The sequence below is a fragment of the Actinia tenebrosa genome, unplaced genomic scaffold, assembly GCF_029948245.1.
Source record: "Actinia tenebrosa isolate PJP-AT-01 unplaced genomic scaffold, QUT_ActTen_1.0 PGA_scaffold11__36_contigs__length_13525064, whole genome shotgun sequence".
NCBI classification, from domain to species: Eukaryota; Metazoa; Cnidaria; class Anthozoa; order Actiniaria; family Actiniidae; genus Actinia; species Actinia tenebrosa.
The window spans coordinates 12,222,857-12,228,618 of NW_028292571.1; positions in this window are offsets into that span (position 1 = coordinate 12,222,857).

Genomic DNA, 5,762 nt, shown 5'->3' on the forward strand with positions numbered 1-5,762 from the left:
TGCTTGTTAGAAATCCGCATGTTCAGCGTTAGGTCCAAGCTTGGGTGTTTATCAAATGAAACTGCGGGTATCGGATAAGTACTGGTACCAAGCAATAATTCCTTTGACCAACTGGGTTCAACATGCGTTGGCGCTGGCGTTGGCTTATGCATTGGCGAATGCTTCAGTTGATCGTCTATTTGATTAACCAGCGTAGGCTTCAAATCCTCGTTGCTGTACATCCTAGAGCCGTTATAGTAAATACCATCGGGTCTTCTTTCGAACTTACTGGGGTCTGCATATGGAAACATCTTCCTAAATGCTCTCCAATTCCAGTAATCCCGGTTGTCGTGATGTGGCTGCTCCTCAATATCATTCCCAAAAGCGTCGTACATTAGTATATATAATGGATGTTATACCATCAGCGCCTCCACTTTATCCTGAACTTCCTAAGGAACCTAACGAATTAAACGCTGAAAACTTTCGTCTGAATAAAGCGAACTTAATCCTGGCTTACTTGGAAGGGCAGACAAAACACTATGAAAAAGTTAGAAAAAAGTACGTCAGAGCCCGGAGTACGCTACATAAGATTTCGATAACTTCAGGGTCCATATCTGTTGTGTTAACGGGCTCCGGCGTTGCTACTTCGCTTACTGGACCCGGAATAGTCGTTGGCGTTCCTTTGGCCAGCGTTGGGGCAGCCTGTGGTATTATTTCGGCTGTTGCTACGGGCATTATGAAACAGTTGTCAAGCAAAATATCAAAACACGACACGACAATAGCTCTGTCAAGGGCTAAAGTAAATACGATCACTGACCTTGTCTCAAAGGCTTTGCGTGACAGAAAGATAGACGACGTAGAATTCTCGCTTATCTTAGCCGAAGAGGAAAAGTACGAGAAATTAAAGACGGACATAAGGAATAAAAAAACAGTCGTAAGAGATCTTTCCGAGGAATCTCGCAAAAAGATCTACCAGGAGGCAAAAGAAGAGCTTCAAAGAAAGCTTGCTCAGTAAACATCTGCTTTGAAAAAAGCAAGACAGGATTCTATTTGCATATTGAACGCCGGCTGTCTGGTTCATATGCAAATTAATTTCACAAATCTATTTCACAAATGTGAAACGTTTTCACAAATGTGAAAGAAAATTGTGAAGGTTTTGATTGGCTGAAAACATATGACGTAATCGTTCACTATCTTCTTGGAATCCATCCTAACAGGGGGTGGTTGGGGTCTATCTTGTAAAATATTTCGTAAATTACGTCAGGGTAATAAGGAATATCCTTATCCAGCCGACAAAACATCCACTCGGCTTTTGTCATATCAGAAACCTCGGGAATAGACTTACCGGTAATTTCAGACAAAAGATAGGGAATAGCTTTGTAATATTTCCCTAGTTTTAATTTTTTCAATGTCTTCCGTAGACTTTGTGGGGTTGGCTCTTCTAAATGGTCTATGATTTTCTTCTTTACTTCGTTGTCTAAATATACCGGTCGATAACCTTGGATATGACTCATCCAGTCCCTAAAGTATTTTATTCTTTTGTATGGCGTCTTCTTACGACCTCCGTTGGAATAATATTGTTCCCTGGTAGCACAAGGCACGGCATTACGAATATTTTTACCGCACTCGTAACACTGTGCTGACGTGTCGTCTTCTATTTGCATTTTCTTACCACAACAAATATACTTATTTGGTTTAGTAGGTACAAACTTGGGTTTCAAGCACTTTACACAGAAATCATAAACAAACTCTTTACAATCTTCGCACTCCATATATAGACTAACATATTTGCGCTGTTGCCCCCAACCACACTTGGAGTGGGTTGTTTCCGTAGGTGGATTTTTGACACGGGTCTTGCCCGTGTTGAGATTGCGCTGGAACCCCCATTCCCTATACTACTTTGTGATATAATGAAACTTGTGTTTAATTTGTATTCAATTTGAGCTCTTTCCAAAAGAACGTCACTTAACAAACTCCAATTCGAGTAGAATTTTCAAAGTTCTCAAATTAAACTTCAGAAATCTAGAACTAGAAGGCGTTCCAAGAGAGATCTCAAAGTTGTCACAATATGTTCAATCTCGAAAGAAACTAGCTTGATAAAAAATAATAAAGAAAAAAGAAAAAAAAAAAACATTAAAAAAATTGGTAAATCATTTATTAGTTTTGGCATTACCAGCACGTTTTTTTCCTGAGGTGAAAACATTAATTAACTTAGATTTAATAAAAGTATCATTATAATTAATTTCGAGAATGACACCAAATCCGCGACTAACCAAGCATTGGAATTTTCATGGCTTTATAAACAACTGATTTAAACTAACTTTTTCTTTTCTGATGTTGAATTTGATAAATAATATAATGTTTAACCTTGAATCCTTAAGGGGGACTTTAAATCTTTCACTTTTTTCCTAAACAAACTCAAGTAAGGGAACTTTTTTGAAAGTTTTTTGTCAATAATTTTAATAATCAATTAGATAATGTTTGGGAGAAAAAAAACTGGTGCAATAGATCATTTGATTAATTAGAAAACTACATACATCTCATGCGATTGCCAGGTAACTTCATATTTATCTTCTGATTGGCTGAATTATTTCTAATACTTTAGTGTCCCATCATTAGATGACGATTACGTCAATTGATTGCCAGGTAACTTTATATTTCTCTTCTGATTGGCTAAATAACTTCTATACCGTGTCTCGTCATTAGATATTTTCATTTGAGCTTCGAATCTTCTGCTGAATCGTAGCATTTTCAACTCTCGGTAAGTTTGGATATAAATTATTGTAACTACTATACATAAACTAAATAGATACCAATCCCTAATATTAACAAAACTCTTCAGAAAACTAATTCATGAGCCTTTACTTAAATAATTTTGATAATTAGGGAGGTTTTCATATGAGTGTGAAACATACGGTACTGCCTTATCGCACGTACACACTGCGACATCTCATTACATGGAAATGGCTTTCCATATAAGAATGGTTATCGTATGAGTGTGAAACATACGGTACTGACTTATAGCACGTACACGATGCGACATGACATTACATGGAAATGGCTTTCTACATAAGAATGGTTATCGTGTATATGAGTGTGAAACATACGGTACTGACTTATCGCACGTACACGGTGCGACATGCCATTACATGGAAATGGCTGTCTACATAAGAATGGTTATCGTGTATATGAGTGTGAAACATACGGTACTGCCTTATCGCACGTACACGGTGCGACATGCAATTACATGGAAATGGCTTTCTATGTAAGAATGGTTATCGTGTATATGAGTGTGAAACATACGGTACTGACTTATCGCACGTACACGGTGCGACATGCAATTACATGGAAATGGCTGTCTACATAAGAATGGTTATCGTGTATATGAGTGTGAAACATACGGTACTGACTTATCGCACGTACACGGTGCGACATGCCATTACATGGAAATGGCTTTCCATGTAAGAATGGTTGTCGTATGAGTGTGAAACATACGGTACTGACTTATAGCACGTACACGTTGCGACATGCCGTAACATGGAAATGGCTTTCCATATAAGAATGGTTATCGTATGGCGGTGAAGCATGGTGCAAGGCATCTCTATTTGAGATGAAAACGAGTCGTTAAGCCCCGTTTACGCGATTTTTGCGGCGATTTTTGCTGCGATTTTTGTGGCAATTTTCGGAAATATGAAATCTTTTGTCTCATCCTTCAAAAGAGACATTTAACTAGGAAAATATTGGTATCCTGAAAAAAACTCTACAAGTAAATTCCTTACCATTATTTATTATGGAAAAAATCGGAAAAAAAAATCGCAGCAAAAATCGTTAGTGTAAACGGGGCTTTAGCCAACAGATACCTCGCGTACTGCTTCCTAAGAGTGTTGTCGGTTAACTACCCTTTGGAACGGGAGTCAATAGAGCAGTTTTCGTAGTCGGTTGCATAAGACGCTTGCCTTGCCGTAACCTTGACGTTTTTATTTAGAATTTTGATTGAGGATTTTTTTTCTCGCGCATTGTGATTGGTCTGACAGTGCCGTGACCTTGGCGTAACTGTAGCCGCGCCGTGTTTATGCCGCGTTTCAGGAATTTGATCGGACAGAGAGTAAATTCTCGTATAATTTTGATTGGGCTGACGTATACCTCACCATGTCACGACCGCGATCGTGCCGTGAGCTTTCCATAGTCACACCAAATGAGCTTGAAGATGAGTCGACAGTCCACAGATCTCTGCCGTAGAGTAACCTTACATTGTTGTCGGCAACGTGTATGGTAGTCTTACAATTGTCATAATTCATAAAATTTACAAAACTGAGAAACGTTTTATTTATTTATTTATTTATTTATTTATTTATTTATTTATTTATTTATTTTTGGTTGTTTTAGGCTCATCATGAGGGGTGTTTCATACACAGCCGTTTTCCTTTGCCTTTTGATAGCGTCGAACGAGTTTGGGACCTGCGCGCTTCATGCGTATAGAGTCACCAGTGGCCTCGACTGTCAAAGAAGTCGAATAAAAGTTACTTTAAAGGAGTAAGAATTGGTTAAGTTACTGCTTGCCTGCTTGCCTGCTTGCCTGCTTGCCTGCTTGCCTGCTTGCCTGCCTGCCTGCTTGCTTGCTTATAGTAATTTTATACATCCGTTCATTTATTTCAGAGGACAAACACACCAACCATAATGAGTACCGCCGATCTGTCATCGAAAAGCGCTCATGTAAGATATTATGAATTATTGTTCCTTTTTCTTTCATTCTCTTATGTTGCCCTCGCCATTTGCACTTTAATTGTTTAAAGGCTTAAGGTTTACCCTCAGAACTAATAAACGGAGCAAGATGCGAAAGAAAAAGTATAGAAACGGAAATTCTACGACTGACATGATGACATTCAAGACATTATTTGAGCTAATCAGACAGAACACTATTCAGCTATTCAGTTGTAACAGCTCCAAAATGGTTCTACGGGGTTTCTTTCCAAGGGCGGATCCAGGGGGGCAAAGGTGGGCTGAACCCCCCCACCTTTCAGCAGAAACACAAAACAAAACAAACAGAAGAATTAGAAGCCTTTTTCAACTGTTTTCTGTTGTGTTGACAGAAGAAACTCTATTAGCCCCCCTCCCTAAACTCAATTCAGCGCCCCCCCCCCCTCCCCCCCTTAAAATTTTGGCTGGATCCGCCCTTACTTTCACAGGGTTTAATCTGTGAGTTAGCGGCGCCCTTACTCAGATCATCCCGAGTATATTATTTTCATCTTAAATCTGTTGTTATCAAATCCACCAACAAAACTAAATTTAACGAAATCTGTTTTAGTGCGTACTACAATTTTCAAAGTGGTCAAATTCGGATCCGACTTTGTTAACAAAGTCACGACATTAGCGAGTATGATTTCAACAGTTTATCTACTCATCGAGCAATGCTGTGGCGGGAAATGAAAGATGTGTGCGTTTGGAATAAGGAGGTTGACAACATTCAACAGGGTTGGATGCTAAACAAAAGAAATTGACGAAATGCAACTCGAAAGTATGTGCAAAAAACCCTTTGAGTATTTGTAAACATGTTGTTTCAACTTCTTCGAGCTAGTTAGCTGAAATTTAAAATAGAAAGGAATTAATCAAGTGAAAAATCCATCGTGAATTATTACTGACTTCTCACCACTGTACAGATATAATCAACGTTTAATACATCTCTAACGAGGCAGGGAGGGGCCTCTATACTACTGCCATAGCAAGCGAAACTGCGCGACTGCATTCTCCGAACTGCGTGCGGCGTCTTCGGTCGACAGTCTGCT